The sequence below is a fragment of the Pan paniscus genome, chromosome 4, assembly GCF_029289425.2.
Source record: "Pan paniscus chromosome 4, NHGRI_mPanPan1-v2.0_pri, whole genome shotgun sequence".
NCBI classification, from domain to species: Eukaryota; Metazoa; Chordata; class Mammalia; order Primates; family Hominidae; genus Pan; species Pan paniscus.
This window is the reverse complement of record NC_073253.2, coordinates 7,275,054-7,295,049: the sequence shown is the minus strand read 5'-3', so window position 1 is coordinate 7,295,049 and position 19,996 is coordinate 7,275,054. Positions and strand designations below refer to the sequence as shown.

The window sequence follows — 19,996 nt, the reverse complement described above, 5'->3', positions numbered from 1 at the left end:
ATCCTTCCCCAGAGATTCCAGAGCAAGCGCAGCCTGGCCAACACCTTGGTTTTGAACTACTGATACCAATTTCAGACTTCTTGCCTCTAGAACTGTAAGAGAAGAAATCTCTGTTATTTTAAGCCACCAAGTTTGTGGTGCTTTGTGACAGCAGCCACAGGAAACAAGGTCATCTTTGCAGTTGCCTTTCTGAATATTTTGAGTTAGTTATAATTGCCTGCTTAAGTGTGAGTTCACTAATCTGCGAATTATGTTGTCAATATTATAAAGACACACATGTTTACAATTTTTTAAATAAGATCTCGGTGTGATATCTGGACCAGGTGAGAAGCAGCAACCTCATCCAGAACTCCAGCCCTGAGCTAGGACCCTATAGCAGCAGAGTTCCCTATCCTCGGAAATAAAACACACAAGGAAATAGTGATGCAGCAGATCTTTCGTAAACCCTAGTGTGGGATCTCACTATCACATGCAAGTGGAAGCCATTGAGGGCCGCACGGGTGGAGTGAAATGATTCTGGCTGTTGACTGCAGAAAGGCTAGGAAGGGAACAGAGCAAGAGCAATAGCGCAGGTCGCTCCTTGCTGCAGAAAAGCATTAACAAAACGCAGGCACTCCACAGGCTATTTTTCATACAGTATCCTACACAGTAGTAAGGGAGGAGACCACCCCTCATACTGGTCTTATGCCCAATTTCTGCCTCCAAAGAAAGAAAAAGCAAAAACTAAAAGGCAGAAATGAAATCCAGAAGCAGACAGCCCGGCGCCACACTTGGGGCCTGGTAGTTAAAGATCGACACCTGACCTACTCGGTTATGTCATCTATCGATGACAGACATTGTATAGAAAAGCACTGTGAAAATCCCTATCCTGTTTTGTTCTGATCTAATTACCGGTGCATGCAGCCCCCAGTCACATAACCCCTGCTGGCTCATTCGATCACGACCCTCTCACACGCACCTCCTTAGAGTTGTGAGCCCTTAAAAGGGACAGGAATTGCTCACTGGGGAGCTCGGCTCTTGAGACAGGAGTCTCGCCGATGCCCCCGGCCAAATAAACTCCTTCCTTCTTTAACTCGGCGTCTGAGGAGTTTTGTCTGCAGCTTGTCCTGCTATAATACTACTGTTATCCCTATTTTGTACACAGGGAAACTGAGTCTCAAAGAGGCTAAGAAATGAAACCAAGATCACACAGTAGCCTTATACTACAGTAGAAATCTAAGCCAAGCTTGGTCTGACTCCAAAACCAGTGCTTTTCTCTTTGTTTTAGTAGCTCAGCCTTCCATAATCCACCCGCCTCCCAGCATTGGCAACAGTTACAATTGCTTGTTTAGTGCACGAGTTATAACAGCAAAATAGGATTGCTACAATAAAATACAACAAAGAGCAGCACAGACACTTCCTAGATACTCATTTTCTGAAATTATAATTACAGTTGTCCCTCGGCAACCATGGGGCTTCGTTAAAGGACCCCCGCGTATACCAAAAACTGTAAAGACTCAAGTCCTGCCATCGGCCCCACAGAATCCGACATAAGAAGCTCAGTTCTCTGTATATATGGGTTTCACATCCCAGGAACACTGTATTTTCAATCTGCATTTCGTTAAAAAATCCACATAAGTGAATCCACATAGTTCAAACCTGTGTTGTTCAAGGGTCAACTGTAGTTCAAAGCAAAGCAAAGAGAGCAAATACCTACGATCCCAGCGTGCCTACAGCTCAGTTTGCTGCCCTCAGTGGGCTCTACCTGCATGAACTTGGCCACGGAGGTGTCCCACCTCATCACAGTACTGGCACGTTCTCTGTTCAGGTTTTTCTCAGAAGCTCGTCCGCAATGGCACTCAGTGTAGTAGCATGCCTCTGTTGTTTGGGACACTTTATTTTTGAATGCTTTATTTTCTTTAATCCCAGTTTAAAAATCTTTGATCTGAAAACACTGCTTTGGAACTCTTCAGAAGTGGCCTCTCCCGTGGCCCGGCTCAGCATGCAGCCATCTCAGCAGCTTCCCCTCTTCTGCATCATGGAATAGCCTCACACGTGAAGCTCGCCACGCCCCGGGCTTTTGCTTGCCACCTGGAACTTTGCTTAAATGCCCGGGCCTTTGAAACTTTCTACTCATCCCAAATCTTTTTAACCAAACAGAATGCACCCCTCTCCTAACCCTCCTCCTATAAGGAATTATCTTGGCACAACTCAGGCCAATACCTAAGAGTCCTGGGACCACTCCCTTCTCTCTCATCACCCCTCAGTCAATTCTCTCCCAACTGCTCACTCTCCCTCTCTAAGCCATTGTCTCTCTGCTGCCCTGAGGATTCACCAGGGTCAAGACAGACTTATCTTCTGCATGGTTCCTCTATTTGAGCAACTAAGACCTTGCTTGGGGGTCTTTGCTGGTCCCCTAACTTCCTGTAGCCTCGACCCCACCTTTCATTTAGTTCATCTTCCACATTGGTGCCAATGTGATTTTATCAAAACAAAACCTATATAAATTCCTTCAATGAGATTTCATTGTTTCCATAGAATGAGTGCATCCATGAAGCTACTGATGAGGACCTCTCCTGACCTGTCCCCAATTACTGTTCCCATCCTTGACAGTGACAGGTTGCCCCGTGACACAAAACTATCTACAGTCTCCTGGATGAGGTGTGCCCTCTCCTGCCCTCCTGTCTTAGCTCAGGACATTCTTACTTCCTTGGACCAAAGGACTCTTCCCCAGCTACTCTGCCCAATGAATCCCAATTTCCCCCAAGGCTACACTAAAGCAGCCTCTTGAGGAAGCCCTTTCCCACCTCCCCATACTCGGGGAGCTTCAATGCATTGGCCATGACCTGCATTGCAGCATCCAAATCCTGAGCTCTGATGGGTGGTTTCTTTCTCTTTCCACCACTAATACCTGCTTAAGGACTTTTCTGTCCCAATATATCCTCATTCCTGGCCCATAATGGGCATTCTGAAAAGTTCTGTGGAATAAACAAGTGTATAGATGGTTCATATAATTATAGCATCACAGAGAAACCTAATCAGTCTATGTCCTACTTATATTTAGGGAATATGAAGGAATACACCAATTTAAAAAAGATATCAAGGTAAAGAATATAATGTGAGAAGGATGGAGGCAAGAAGAGGGAAGTGTATTGCCCCCCAAGTTGGATTAAAAAGGGATTCTTAGGAAGTAAAGCGAGCTTAATTATGAAGGTAGTTTCTGTCTCTAGTTAGCAATAGAAACAGCATCCTAAATTACTTTGTGTTAAATTAAGTAGACTGGTACTCTGCAAGCAGCAGGTGGTCTAAGAGATGAGCAATTACAGCTCTTAAGTAGCAGAGGTGATATATCCTTGGCTCCTGTATTCTCAATTAAAATCTTCCAGCTTTTCCTCTAATTAAAAAGGGCCCAATCCTCCTCTTTATTGTGCCAGATATGCATTGATTAAAATGAATAAAATATGTGTTATTTCTTGACTTCACCGGAGAATTGGTGTAGAGATGCCTGCATCACCGGCAACAAGTGTGCCCCAGCCCACTTTAGAAACAGAAAATGGTTCACAATGGCTCAGGAAGCATGATTATGCATTCAAACTTCTTTATACTACACTTTTTAGACTCAACGTTGACTCCATGTTTAATGAGGGACAGTTTTAAAAATCCAAGAGTTTGGTTCCCTTGTTTCAACTCTGGCTTCTTAATTGAGTTCTGATTTGCAATGTCTCACTCATCCCACTAATTGGGAGCAAGGACTTTCCCCATTACCTTCTTCCATTCCTGTCTAAGAACCAGCAGTTTATTCTCATCATCTTTAAAGAAGTTTGGCCTGGGACAAGCACAGGATATAGATTTACTCCTCAAGTTTTGCCTTAACACATAAGCAGCCTCTTCTCCCCCCACCCCCGCCACGGTAGGTCTTGAGTGAATTTACAGGCAGTCAGAATTGTTCTTCCTCCTCAGTTAGAATTAGAAGGAAGGAAAGCATTGGGCAGAAAACCAGACCTGACAAGCCGCCTATGACTCTGTTTCAGTGGAGTCGCTAGACGATCAATATTCTCCTCTTGGTTTTTATTTCCCGATAATCTTTTTTTTTTTTTTTGCCTGGAAATGTAATGGTTACCCTCATCAATCCAATATTACTACCACAACGACTAACTCAAGTTTTGAAATGGCTCCTTCATTGAAGAGCAGAATCTCTTATTTAAAGATTAATATTGGCAAGCCAATAAATAACTAACACAATTTCTGAAATGGCCTGCCTAAGCAAAACCGTTTACATTTCTGGGCCATTTTTTTTCATATAATGTAAACAACACTTACAGCAACATGGGACACCTCTCCTGAGGCAGCTGACTCACCGAATGTGTAAGAAATGACCGCAAAACAAATATGGAAGACTCCTCTGCCTGCTTTCCACAAAGAAGGGAAATCCAACCCGTTAAGATGAGAACCTGATGTGTATTCTTTGGAGCAGTTTTGATCAACAAATTGTTTAGACGTGTGCTTCATGTGTAAAATGGTGTTAGTGCCTGAGGTTTATTTAAATAACTTATTCCACATAAAACACTCATAGCCATTCTTGGCACATGATAAGTACTGTGTGACAGGTAGTAGATTACGGAAGGGTGCAAAATTTCTGCTGGAAGAAGAGACTTATTAGCAACCTGATGTACCCCAAAACATGGGGATCCATTAAGATCAGGTACAAGCCAAATTGAAAAAGAGGGACTTTTCCAAATACCATAGAAACCCAAATATCATAATGCATCTATTCTTCTTTCCTGATTTCACACCCTCCTATTATCATGTAGCAGTAAGTGTGGTGGCAAAACTTCCTGATGCTTCCTCCTTGCCAGAGAACATTTCAGATTCACACTACCACCTGCAGGATTGAACATACCAGTAGGGTTGGCTTTCATCTGGGCAATTGTGGAAGAATTATTGGTATTTTAAGGTAATTAACTTTAAAATAATGGAAAGTAGAAAGGGTTGATAAGGAAGTCATCTTATCCAAGTCTTTCCAGTCGAAATTGTTTTACTGTCTGCCATGAAGAGCCTGTCAGGAAAAGGAGACAGCCAGAAATTTCAAAAATATCCTAACTCAATTTTTTATTCTCCTTACATTTTAATGTCAGTGTTTCTTATGAGAATGAATGTTTTACTAAACACAAATGCTTTTTTTCTTTTTTGCTACATTAGGTAATTATTTTTAATGTATTGCAAAAACCCTGAAATACTCAGAGATTTGAACCAATAGCTTTTCTTTTGTCATAACTTTTCACTCAAAACAGCTATTCTCATTCAGGTAGACATAAAAATGGGACCACTATGGTACTGGATTTCACCTTCATAAGCTTTAGCACCAATTTTCCTAGCTCTAGCCCACTATGAGAAAAAACATCTCTCAGAATTTTGGAGGTGTACTTTCATTAATACCCTTCATAGAAATTGAGATATTTCATCTCTCATGAAGATGGACTAGATTAGTCTAAACTATAAAATAGTCCTGGTGAGCTTGGAAAGGAAGTAATGAGAGTAAACCAGTCACTTTATAATGGGCTCAGTGTAATCACATGGTCCTTATAAACGGAGAAGCTTTCCCAGTCCTGACCAGGGATAGATGTGATGTCATTGATGGCTTTGAGAGTGGAGGCAGGCACCACACACCAAGAGATGCAGGCAGCTTTGAGAAGCCAGAAAAAGAAGGAAACTGATTCACCCTGAGAGCCTCCATAAAGGAATCCAGCCAGGCTGGAGCCTTGATTTGAGCCCAGGAGGCCTGTGTTGGATTTCTGATCTCCAGAACTGTAAAATAACAAATTATGCTATTTGTAGTAATTTGTAATGGCAGCAAGAGGAAACGAATGTATCAGTCAAAAAGCAGATGAGCTCAGCAAGAATGAACACAAAAAGCAGCAGCAGCCCTGGCTGCTTTTCCCACAGCAATGAGCTGAGCTGGCAGATAAGCAGCAACATCTGTGTGTGTGTGTGTGTGTGTGTGTGTGTGTGTGTGTGCGCGCGCGCGCACGCGTGCACATGTATACACATGGATGTATTCATGCACATGTGTGTGCTACAGAACATGTCTGTGTTACACAAGGGACTGCCCTTTCTCAACATAAATAACAAAATGACTTCTGCTTCACTCCCAACCTCCAAATCTCAAACAACAAGGCCTCTTGTGGCCCATAATAACTGGGAATGTACTGGGAAGAGAACTCTGGGAAATATTTTTTAGTCAAGCCACAGCAACACCTTCAAATCCACCACAGTCCACCCCTTGCCAAATTACCACTCATACAAATCTCTCTAAACCATAACTAATTTTCAAATAAAGAAAATAACAGCATCATGCTTTAGACTAACGTGATAAAACTATCTCATATACAACCCAAAACACACTAACATTTTCCCCAGAAGACCAGGTGCTTATCCCATGCATGTGGATTTGCTGAGGATGCCGTAGAAGCAGCAGAAGGAGGATGACAACCCTAGCTGGTATCATGGGCGGATCAGCTCAGCATGAGCGGATGGGCTCAGTATGAAGGTGTAAGCCAAGAGTAGGTGGCAGCTTGCTGCAGCCTCTCTCAAGTGTGGCCTTGAAAGACAGTGGAAAGGAAAAGCTTTCTAACGGGCAGGGCTTTGAGCAATACACCTAGCCATCCACTGTGTGTAGAGAAAAAAGTGACCAGAGGGTATAGACCTATGGGCAGTTATGAATGGCCTGACCAACTAATTAGAAACACAGAACGTAGAAGATTGGATGATGGGCACAAGGAAGTCTGGGTAGAGGCATGTGGAAGGACATACAAGTGGGTAGACACAAAGTATGATCATCTTCATATCCCATGAGAGCATCCATCATAGTAGAGGCACTAAGCAGCCACATAGGCAAAATGACTCAGCTGACATTAACCATTCTTTGTAACTGGACAAAATCATAATAGATTCCTTCAGACTCTGACCCTCTTGAGGATAAGGACTGTGTCATAGTGATTGATCTTTGCATGTTGGGTGCTTTAAATAAGCTCTGGCACATGTAGGCACTCACCAATGTTCATGGAAAGAATGAATGGCTTCTACTTCATCCTCCTTCTTTGGTTTGTTTGTCTTTGTTTTCCATTTTCTTCTGCCCTCTGCTTGGAAACAAGAGAAAAAAACTAATGCATTGAAAATAACTGTGCAGAGTATAAATCATTTTCACAACCAAGGACAAGGGGGATTTGTCTCCCAGAAAGCATAACAAGACAAGCTTGGTTGTGCTTTTTATAACCTCCATGCGTAGACCTTGAGTTCAGAGGAATAAGTACCTGGCATGCTTCGTGACAATAAGATAACTAAATGCCAAATTTTTCCACACACCATAAACCATGCTCAGGGACTCCAAGATACTGAAAGTGTGGAATAATAAACTCATATTTATGTTTTAGTTAGAAGAAAACCTTAGTCTTTTTTTTTTTTTTTTTAGATAATAATTACATCAACCAAGTTTGACAGCCTAAGGCTGTTTTTCTCTTTCCCAGACAAGGTCTTTCTTACAGTAAGATATAAATAATGGCACAACATTTTTAGACTCAGTAAGCCCACACATACTGTAAATTTATAGTTGTCTTCCATCTGTGAGGACAATAAGAGCATCTTGATACAAAAGAAAAAATCTTGAATTGTTTCAACTCTATAAACCTACTCCTTTATTAAAAATAAAAAGGTAAATCCTTTCAGCCCAAAAGTTGTTAATTTTACCTTGAAAAATTGTATAAAAATACATTTGAAATTTATTTTGCATTTTAATTCAGGAGACAAAAAAACAATTTAGTGATAATATATGGTAGTAGCATAAATAATAAAATTAGCTGTTCCTACATATTTTTGTGGTTTGGAAAACAGGAATCTTCAGGTATCAGGAGTCTGGATGATGTGCAGATTTTGAGCAGCTCTCAATTGGCACTTGCAATGAATGCCTTGTGTTGTGTGTTGAGTTTTCTGTCTACAGCTGGCCAAATCCAGCCCAGACTCAACTATGAATTCCCCACAGTACTCAGCCCACTGCCCTAAGCAGGCAACAATACTTATTCCATGAACAAATGGATTCTAAGGGCCACTTGCAACATTCCAATTTCTATGTAAGTCGAGAGAACTGAATCTACAGCCTTCTCAAGTTTTTCAGAAACCAATTTTAATTTAGAAAATCATTCTACTATAAAGATGCATGCACACGTATGTTTATTGCAGCACTATTTACAATAGCAAAGACTTGGAACCAACCCAAATACCCATCAATTATAGACTAGATAAAGAAAATGTGGCATATATATACCATGGAATACTATGCAGCCATAAAAAAGAATAAGTTCATGTTCTTTGCAGGGACGTGGATGAAGCTGGAAGCCATCATTCTCAGCAAACTAACACAGGAACAGAGAACCAAACACCACATGTTCTCACTCATGTGTGGGAGGTGAACAATGAGAACACATGGACACAGGGAGGGGAACATCACACACAGGGGCCTGTCAGGGATGGGGGACAATAGGAGGGAGAGCATTAGGACAAATACCTAATACATACAGGGCTTAAAACCTAGATGATGGGTTGATAGGTGCAGCAAACTACCGTGGCACATGTATACCTATGTAATAAACCTGCATGTTCAGCACATGTATCCCAGAACTTAAAGTAAAATAGATAATAAAATAAAATAAAAAAATCAAAGCTATTGAGAACAGATGACAAGTTCATCAGCCACATTTTTATCTACATAGAGTATTGCAATGATGTTCCACATCACATAGACACATGATTTGCTAAGGGTTGCTTTTTGAGCTAGGGTATCATTATTCTAAAAATTGCTGCAAGATGGGAAGACAGAGGCTAAGCCGCTGAAATGGCCCCGACTCCCATAGTCACAAGGCTGGTAAATAGCAGAGTGGAAATTCAAGCTAACTCCTGCCTAATTCTTGGAACTACACTCTCACATGCTCCGGAGACACAATTCCAACACTAAGCTGTCTGATTTCTAAGAACAGAATGGGAGAGGAGCAAACTCCACCATGGCCTCTGGAGGTGGCCAGTGGTGTGGCAGCTACAGTCTTCATCATTGAACACTTCTTCCTGGAGGCCAAACTCAGGACTTCCTGCTGTCCTATTTACTTAGAAATGCTTATTTTCTTATTATGAGTAAAGTTAGACATCTCATGATATGTTGATTGGACATTTCTTATGTTTAACATCTGTCATCTTTATCTTTCTTGTTTATAACCATGATCCATTTTCCTGTTAGGTCTTTGTTCTCCTCCTCCTTGTTTGATCTTCATGGTGTTCAGGTTAATTCCATCTGTTACACATCATAAACACACTCTCCTGGTCTGATACTTGTGGTTAATTCTGCCTATGCTGTATTTTACTCCAACTCTTTCTTTTTGCATGCAGTGAAATGGATCATTTGTAGTATATTCTTTCTTTTGGATTTTATTTTTCAGAGAAAAACATGAGGTCTTAAATTCTTTTATTGAACAAAGATGAAAAATTTAATGCCTCAGTTGCCTTTCATTAAGCAAAAATGCAAATTATTGAATAAGTTATTTATCGCAGTCTATCTCTCCCTTTAGATATAGCAATGTTGCCTTTATATAATTGGGAGCTCCAGTGTTGGGTGCCTAAATATTTATAATTGTTATATCCTCTTGCTGAATTGATCCCTTATCATTATATAGTGACCTGCTTTGTCTCCTTTTACAGTCTTAGGTTGATAGTCTCTTTGATCTGATATAAATATAACTATGCCTGCTGCTCTTTTTTTGGTTTCCAGTTGCAGGGAATATCTTTTTTTACCCCTTCACTTTCAGTCTCTGTGTGTCTTTGTAGATGAAGTGGGTTTCTTTTAGGCAGCAAATAGTTGAGTCTTGTTTCTTCATCCATTCAGCCACTCTATGCCTTATAATTAGATAATTGAATCTATTTGTATTCAGTATTATTATTGATAAATAAGGACTTAATACTGTCATTTTGTCACTAGCTTTCTCATTTTTTTTTTGTAACTCCTCTCTTCCTTTCGTTCTGTCTTCTTTTGTGGTTAAGTGGTTTTCTCCGGCACAAGGTTTAATTTTTTGCTTTTTATTTTTAGTGAATCTATTATAGGTTTTTGTGTTGTGGTTACCAAGAGGCTTACAAAAAATCTTATAAATATAACAAGTTATTTTAAAGAGAAGACAACTTATCTTAAATTACAAAGAATAGAAACAAAGGAAAATGGAAAAAGTTCTATGCTTTAACTCCATCCCCCCATATTTTGACTTTTAATTGTCTCAATTTACATGTTTTTATATAATCTATCTCTTCCCAGATTGCTGCAGCTATTATTGTTTTTCATAAATTTGTCTTTTGGATTTAATGCTAGACTTATGAGTAGATTGTACACCACAATTACAGCAATATAGTATTCTGGGTTTGTCCATGCACTTAATTTTACCAGTGGGATTTGTGAAAGGAAAATAAATCTTGGGGCCCCAAAATCACTAAGCTAAAGGAAAAAGTCAAGCTGGAAACTGCTTAAAAAAGACCCACCTCCCATTCTATTCAGTCATCCCTCTGCTCACTGAGATAAATGCATATCTGATTGTCTCCTTTGGAAAAGCTAATCAGAAACTCAAAAGAATGCAACTGTTTGTCTCTCACCTGTAACCTGGAAGCCCCCTTTATGCTTTGCGTTATACTGCCTTTCTGGACAGAACCAAGGTACATCTTACATACATTGATTGATGTCTCATGTCTCCCTAAAACATATAAAACTACGCTGTGCCCCAACCACCTTGGGCACATGTTGCCAGGACCTCATGAGGCTGTGTTACAGGTGTGCATCCTTGGCAAAATAAACTTTCTAAGTTAACTGAGACCAGTCTCAGATATTTGGGGTTCACATTTTGATAACCACAGAGGGATTCTGAATGGAGGTGCCCCTGACCTTTGACAAATCTCCTATAGCTTGGCACCAGCTTGAGGTATCTTTATGGCTCAAACCAACAGGAAAATTTGTTGTGGCCTGGAAGCTCCCCCTCCAAAGATTCCCTGATCTCCTAAAATCTGGTTGAGATCTAAAGTTTACTTTGCTGTACAACTCTGTTTTCTTGGAGTTTACTCACTTCCAACACAAAGAAGGCAAGTTTTCCTGCTTCTATGATGTTGGAAGGCAGGTAACTCCTTTCTGGAGTTTGAGCTTGCTTCCAATAGGGAAGAAGAGTTTGAGTTTTTTCCTGCTTCTAGGATGTAGCAAGCAATCTTCAGCCTGAGGCCCAACCCTAGGTGAGTAACTGAATTAGGGTTTGTCTTGGCTAAAGTTAAGATTAACAACCAGCTGGCCTTAATTTCTCCTTACCATTAGAGTGCTCAGTAATCACCTATGTTGTGTGATCGTTTGTTTGTTTTGCTTAACTGTTTTTTGGTTGTTGTTTGTTTGTTTTTATTGTTGCTTCAGTCTTTTTCCATTGGGTTTGACCAACTCTATCCAACTTGATCAAATCCGAAGGAAGGTTCCAAATTATGGGGAACAAGGCCTCTGAAGTGGCTAAATTCCTACATATCTACATACAAAAAAGGTGGTGTGGTGGGGGAAGAAGCAAGGTTAGCAAAAGAAAAAAATAAACAAGGAAAGATTTTTTATTTTTACTACTAAAGGATTTTATTTACATAACAAGGCAACCTTTTTGACAGCCAGGACAAACTGAAAGAGCAATGGCTGTCACCCCGTGCTGCAGTTCCATAGCTAACGTTCTGCCTTCTTTTTTCACCACGACAGCCGGGCTTTGGTTCCTAAATCAAGCCCTTTCTGATTTGATACTTGCTACTTCTAAAAATAGCAGCAATTTGTCCCAGCTGAAATATGGTAATGAAATTTAAAACGATTCTTTTAAGGAGCTCTATGGTTAAAAGTCAGCTTCATTAAAAGCTAACATCCAAGATGTGTGTGTGTGTGTGTGTGTGTGTGTGTGTATGTGTGTGTATTTTAAAGGCTTTCATGTTTTCGTTTTTGTTTTTTCTCTCCTAAGACCTTGTCCTTTTTTTTTTTTTTTGAGCAAAAGTTTTTTTCTTCTCAGTTGACTGAATTGTTTTCTTCATTTACTTCTGCTGTCTCTCCTTTCTCTTGCACCCTCTGCTGCATGAGGAACCTAAAATAATTTGTAACAGCCTGGGGTTCCTCCCTGGGGTTCCGTAATAGCCTGGGGTTCTGGAGAAGATTCCAGTCTCCCTTTGGGGGAGAAACCTCTGGGTTTTTTTAATGGAACCCCAAGAGTGTAAACAGACAAGATCCTCTCAACTCTTAAACTGATTGCTTTTGTATCATGTTACCTGATTTTTTGACTAGAATAGTTATTGCAGCAGAAGCTACTCTTGGGTTTTTAAGGAAGAATATAGATTAGACACTTAGAAGTGTCTTTGTTTTAAAAAAAATTTTTAAGTGCAGTATAAAAGCATCACATGGTCTAGCCTCGTAATAATTCTCCCTTTTTGGAGACCCAGGATTCAATGTGGGTTCTGCCCAGAGCTCAGAGTTCCATGTAAAAGACAGGTAGTCCCTATCTAAATAAAACTGGTTTCCTTATACAATCCAGTGATAGGTTTCTATAGTTTTATGTTTAATTTGGCATCCATCTTTAATCTCCTTTTAGCACAAGGAGACTTTTTCTCTCTGTACCTTGAGATGTAAATTTTCCAATCTGATTTTTTCATCTAAGAGTTGTTTCCTTATATGCAGATTTAAGGCTATTTAGCTGACAACTGCCACGGTAATGAAACAGGTTATCAAGAGTTTGCAAGTCGAAGAAAGGAAAAAATGAAACAGGAGTTCTTAGGAATCTGTAAGATGTTCTTCTATCAGTATGCCTAATATGTCTATGTATTTATGTGTTGTGTACATAATGTTTTACTATTAAAAATATATAAAACAGCTCTAATTAATTGGATTAAAAATTAAAGTGCCTAAATAAAATACTTTATCAGAAAAAAAGAACTAGTCATATGCTTTTCAAGTTTATGTGACTTAAGTAAAATCTTTAATAAGTTAAAATCTTTAATAAACAATCTTTAATAAAATTATTGGTAAATATTAGAAGTGTCATAAGAATTGCCAGCATACATTTTGTTTGCATTTATTAATCAAGCAACTTCATACTTATCCCTGAATACTATGAAGGTGTCAAAATTTGGCATAGGGGTTACGAAACTATAAACCCAGCTCAAAACAGAATGATATTTTTGCTTGTGTAATTTTCAATAAATAAGACATTGATATTAGTTTAATGAAAATAGCAATCTCCTTAGCATGTACTGATACAATAAATAAGAAAGTAAATATAATTTGTGCATAGTAATTATATTTATATTATTATTAAATAGACATATATTTATATATTATATATTTACATTATAATTATGCAAAGTAAATATACTATGTGCATCCCTAATGCTGGGCATTTTCAGTGTGATTTAGTCTTCACAAAACAAATTTAAAGGCAGCTGTATTCATTCCTATTTAAAAAAAAATAGAAAATGATATTTAGAAAGTAACTTAAATTTGCCAAGACCCAACTAAACCAAGACAGCTATTACATGACAAGGTAGCAACCCAGCCAGTACTGTGTCTGTAAATGGTTACAGTGATGAGAAACAGAACTCATATGTGTAGGTCTATAATCTCAGAATATTAAAAAAATTTATTGTTGCTACACAGAGGAAAAAAAATGAGATAAGTGCATTCTCATTAATAATTTACAATGGCAGCTAAACTCCAGAAAAATAAAGGATTACCAAGTAAAACCATTGTTTCTTTATCAGAGGTTAAAAATGGGAGTAGTAATAGTAGTTAGCCCATGGGATTAAACTAGATAAAGGACTGTGGTTAGCATAGTGCCTTAAACAGAACAAGCACCTTAACTATTAGCTATAAAGATTATGGAGAGGAAGAGGAAGGGAAGACAGAAAAATAGATCCAGAGAAGGATACATGAAGAGAAAAGGGAAAATTGATAATCAAGAAACTTTGAAGTCATCTGATTTTGAGCTGCTCTTCTTAAAATTAAATTCTAGCCACATGTCCTTGATCCTCAAAACAACCCTAAGCTAACTAACATAGATGGTATTTCCATTTTACAGATAAATGTAGATTTTCAAAGAAGTTAATTAACTGGTGTGTACTCATAGCGGTATTAAAATGCAGACTTTGTTGCATTGTCATCAGCAGCAAAAATTTTCCCATTGGAAAGGAATCATTTCATTAGAAGCCCAAACCCTGGCATCACACAATATACCCATGTATCTTCTCAACCTAAAATTAAAAATATAATGAAATTTAAGAAAAAATTTGTTTTTAATTCTGGGATACATGTGCAAGATGTGTAGGTTTGTTACATAAGTAAACATGCGCCATGATGGTTTGCTGCACCTATCAACCCATCACCTAGGCATTAAGCCCAGCATGCATTAGCTATTTTTCCTAATGCTCTCCCTACCCTGACAGGCCCCAGTATATTTTTTTAGAAAATACAGTAGTTATTTCCATCTCCCAGTGGTAATATAACTGCCAGTTTTTGATTAAGTTTACTGCTTAAGTTACATGCAATGGTTCCTCTGACCTCTGCAGCCATTCATTCAACTGTTCAATGACTATTTAATGAAACTTTTTGTTTTTTTGAGACGGAGTCTCGCTCTGTCGCCCAGGCTGGAGTGCAGTGGTGCCATCTCGGCTCACTGCAAGCTCCGCCTCTCGGGTTCACGCCATTCTCCTGCCTCAGCCTCCCGAGTAGCTGGGACTACAGGTGCCCGCCACCACGCCCGGCTAATTTTTTCTATTTTTAGTAGAGGCGGGGTTTCATTGTGTTAGCCAGGATGGTCTCGATCTCCTGACCTATTTAATGAAACTTTCTAAGGGCCAGGTCCTGCGCTTGACACAAGGGACATGGTGGCAAATGCAACAGACACAGACTCTGCCCTCATGAATCTTATAACACTGAAGCAGCAACAGGCGTAAACCAAGTAATGATTAGAGTGATGAGTGGACTTTTAACAGGTGCAAAACTACCCCAACCTGTGAAGGAAAAAAACACTTTCCTGAGAAAGCCATATTTGATCAACCAGGTGAAGAAGCAGCTATTTCAGTGTTTGGGGGAAAGGTGGGATAGAGAAAGAGGGAGACAAAGAGAGAAAATATGATACACAGTAGTATCTGCTAATGTAATCCTTGAGGTGATTATATGCCTCAACCTATTAAAGTTGATTATATTATTTGATTTAGCCAATGGAATGTGAATGAAAATAACATAATTTACTCTTGGATAGAAATTTCTGGAGCCAGTGTGAAGTGTGACATGCTCTTCTTTCTTGTTCCTGTGATCATACAAGCACATGTCCAGATGGAAACTGTCAATCTGAGTACCTGGGTGTCTCATACAAAGGGTACTGTTGCTGACCATAATGAATACAAATGAGAAATGTCTTTGGGCCGAGCATAGTGGCTCACACCTGTAATCCCAGCACTTTGGAAGGCCAAAGCAGGTGGATCACCTGAGGTCAGGAGGTTGAGACTAGCCTGGCCAACGTGGTGAAACCCCATCTCTACTAAAAATACAAAAATTAGCCAGGCATGGTGGCAGGCACCTGTAACCCCAGCTACTCGGGAGGCTGAGACAGGAGAATCGCTTAAACCCAGGAGGTGGAGACTGCAGTGGCAGTGAGCTGACATCGTGTGACTGCACTCCAGCCTGGGTGACAGAGCAAGACTCCACCTAAAAAAAAAAAGAAAAAAAGAAAGAAAGAAAGAAAAAAAATAGAGAGAGAGAGAAATGTGTTCAAACCAGCAAGAATAAATGAAGGGTTATGAAGCTATTACAATAGTCTTGGTTAGACATGCTGGTGGCTTGGCCAAAGACAAGAGTAATAGGGATAGGAAGAAATGGATACATATGTGAGATATGTAGAAGTAATCAGTAAGGTTTGCAGAGGTGAGTGACAATATGCAACTAACCATTGGTAGGAATTAAGGACAATTTACAAGCATCGCCTGTTAGTGGCAATAATGTGTACCTGATAATAAGAAGCTCTGTGCAAAAATGCTAATCATGAACTTATTTCCAATTATTTTAATAGAAAAATTATGATGCACTATACCTTAACCAAAACCTTTGACCAATTCCCAAAAGCGTGCATATGACACAGTACAGCAGATAGACATAAGTTGCACCTCTCCTATGACTGAACAATTACTATTGTGACCAACAGTTGCTTTTAATTTAGCAATATGACCTCTCTCATGGCCAGCTACACAGGAGATGTATGACATTTTTGACAAGTGATTTGCCTTTCAAAAAGATCACATGCACACTGGTCTTATGTTCTGCCAATTGATTATATATAACAGATTTATTGAGATATAATTTGTATACCATACAATCTACCACTTCAAGTGTTCAACTCAGTAATTAACATATTCACAATGTTGTATGACCATCACTATAATCAATTTTATAACACTTTTGTCACCCCTCCAAACAATCCTGCACCCATTAGCAGTCACTCCCCATTTCTCCTCAACAACCTTCAGCCTTAGGCAATCACTAACCTATTTTATGTCTCTATGTATTGCCCATTATGGACATTTTATAGAAATGTAATAATACAATATTTGGACTTTTATGACTGGCTTCTTTTACCGAGCATAATGATTTCAGGGTTCATCCATGTTGTAGCAGGCATCAGTACCTCAATCTTTTTTCTTGCTGAATAATATTCCATGGTATAGATATACTACATTTTGTTTATCCATACACAAGTTGGTGGGGATTTGTTTCCACTTTTTGCCTTTTATGAATAATTTGTCTATGAACATTTCTTTATACATTCTTATATGGCTATATGTTTTTATTTCTCTTGGATAAGTATCTAGTAATGAAATTGCTGGGTATATAACCACACTATTTACCACATAGGCAACTCCATATTTAATCTCTCGAGGAAACGTCAGACTGTTTTCTAATGTAGCTACACTATTTTACATTTCTATCAGCAGCTTATGATAGAAACATCCCAGTCTTGCTATTATAGCTTTCCTTTAATTATAGAGATTTTGGTAGGTATGTAGTGATATCACATAGAGTTGATTTGCATTTCCCAGTTTGCTAATGATGTTGAGTTTATTTTTATGCTTTTAAGGGTCATTTGTAATATCTAATTTGCAGAAATGTCTGTTCAGATGCTTTGCCCATTTCTAAATTTAGCTGTCTTTTATTATTGAACAGTAATAATAGTTCTTTATATCTCCTAGATACAAGAAGATTTATTCCTATCTTTTAGAGTTTCCTAGTTCTAGCTCTTAGATTTAGGTTTATGACCCAATTTCAGTTAATGTTTCTATGTAATATGAAGTTGCTTTCCAACCTCATTATTTTGCATGTGAATATTCAGTTGTTCCAGCAGCATTTGTTGAAAAGGCTATTCTTTCCTCATTCAAAGGTATTGGTACTCTTGTAAAAACAGAAAATTAAATCATGGATGTGGAGATTTGTTTATGGACTCTCAATTCTATTCAACTGTCCTATATGTCAGTATGTCAATTTTACACAAGTAGCACACTGTCCTGATTACTGTAGCTTTGTAGTAAGTTTGGAAATCAAGAAACATGAGGCTTTCTCATTTGTTCTCAGATTTCAAGATTGTTTAGGCTATTCTGGGTTTCCTGAATTTTCAAATAAATTTTACATCAATCTTCTGACTTTTGCAAAGAAAAAAACTGAAATTCCGCTAGGAATTATGTTGAATCTGTAGATCAATTTGAGATGTATCATCATCCAATCCATATATGTGAGATATATTTTTATTTACATAGGATTTTAAAATTTTCGTTCAACAATGCTTTGTAGTTTTCAGAGTACAAGTCTTATACTCCCTTTCCTCATGCTTATTTTATTATTGTTGTTGCTATTGTGAGATTATTTTCTTAATTTAGTTTTTGAATTATTTATTGTTAGTGAATAAAAATGCAATTGATTTTACATATTTATCTTGTGTCCTGCAATCTTGCAAGACTCATTCATTAGTTATAAGAACATTTAGTGGATTCCTTAGGATTTTCTATATGCAAGACCACGTAATCTCTAAATAGATAGTTTTAGTTCTTCCTTTAAGTCCAAGTACCTTTTATTTCTTTTTCTTTCTTTTTTGCTTTTTGCCTAATTGCTGTGGCTTGAACATCCACTATAATGTTGACTAGAAGTGCTGAGAGCAGACATCCTTACCTTGTTCGTGATTATAGGTGACATTTTTCAGTCTTTCACCATTAAGTATGATGTTAGCTGTGAAATTTCATAGATGCTCTTTATCATACTGGAGAAGTTTTCTTCTGTTTCTAGCTGCTTGAGTGGTTTTATCATGGAGAGGTGTTGATATTTTTAATACTTTTTCTGTGTCTACTGAGATCACCATGTTTTTATTTTTAATTCTACTGATATGATGTATTATATTAATTGATCTTCAGATATTAAACCAACCTCACATTCCTGGCATTAATTTTTATTTGGTCATAATGCATGTTTTAAATATTTTGCTGGATTCAGCTTGTTGAATTTCATTTTGTTGAAGATTTTAATATCTACATTTTTAAGAAATATTGGTCTGTGGTGTTCTTTTCATATGATGACTTTCTCTGGTTCTGATGTCAAGGTAATTTTGGTCTCATGGAGTAAGTTGGGAAATTTTCCAGCCACTTCAACTTTTGGAAGATTTTATGAAGAATTGGTGGTATTGTTTAAATATATTTTGATGTTATATTGAATTCACCAATAAAGCTACCTAGGCCTGAACATTTCTTTCAGAGAAGATTTAAATCAAATTTAAATTTAATCGCATTACTTTTACAGGCCTATTCAGATTATCTAATTCTTTCTTTATACTAGCAATAAGCAGAACTAAATGGTATACATAGCCAGAGATAAGTATACACTATCTTAAATCTTTGAATTAAAACAAAATGCTTCATATATACTCCCAAATTATTGTTTCTGAATAGCCTAAATTCTCCCAAGAAATAAACATTTCAATTTGTTATTTCAAATAAGAAGAAAAATATGGAGAAGAAAGAGAACAAGTGAATATGTTATTTATCACTTTGAAATTTGGAATTTTGCTGTATAACATAACCTATCTTCTCAAAGGTCAAAACCTAAATTGGCCTAATGACTAAATAAATGATTTCATTAGAGTCAGAAAAATGTTCTCCACTTATCATTATCAGGTAATGTTGGTTTAAATTAGGCATGAAGTAAAATTCAATAGTTCCATGTTCTTTATCTCACATTTTGATTTTGAGTTGGGAGGAAATATGAAATACCACCTGTATTCCAAAATCCCTCATGTCACATACTCAGTTTTTCTCACCTTTTCTTATTGGCAGAGCTACATTGAGAACTAAGTGTCCTACACAAATGAATAATTTTATCCTCTTCAAGCTAATATTTTAAAGATAAGCAAAAGTGTTGTGAATGAAACCATAAAACATAGGGAAAGGGCTTCTTGACATTTATTAGGGCAATGGATTTTTTTGGATATTACAGCAAAGGTATAGACAACAAAAGCAAAAATAGACAAGTTGGACTGCATCAAACTGAAACTGTGCATCAAACTGTGCTGTTTGCATCATCACAAACTGTGCATCAAACTGTGCTGACTGCATCAAACTGTGCTGTTTCTGCACAGCAAAGGAAACAATCAAGAGAATGAAAAGGCAATGTACAAAGTGGGAGAAAATATTAACAAACCATATATCTCATAAATGGTTAATATTCAAAATATGTAAGGAACTCAACTCAACAGCCAAAAAAATAGCAAATAAATAAATAACCTGATTTAAAAAATGGGCTAAAGAGATGCATAAACATTTTCCCAAAGATATACAAATGGCCAATGAGTATATGAAAAGGTGCTAATCATCAGGAAAATGCAAATTAAAACCACACTGAGACATCAGCTGACACTTGCCA

General features: G+C 37.9%; 1 long non-coding RNA gene across 1 annotated transcript in view; it reads right to left on the bottom strand.

Annotated features, from left to right (window-relative positions):
* LOC117980204 (uncharacterized) overlaps positions 1-19,996 on the bottom strand; it is a 290,540-nt gene that overhangs the window by 181,920 nt on the left and 88,624 nt on the right. The window contains exon 2 of the long non-coding RNA XR_008625312.2: positions 7,031-7,115. This is a non-coding gene — a long non-coding RNA (uncharacterized LOC117980204). The remainder of the gene's footprint in view (positions 1-7,030; positions 7,116-19,996) is intronic.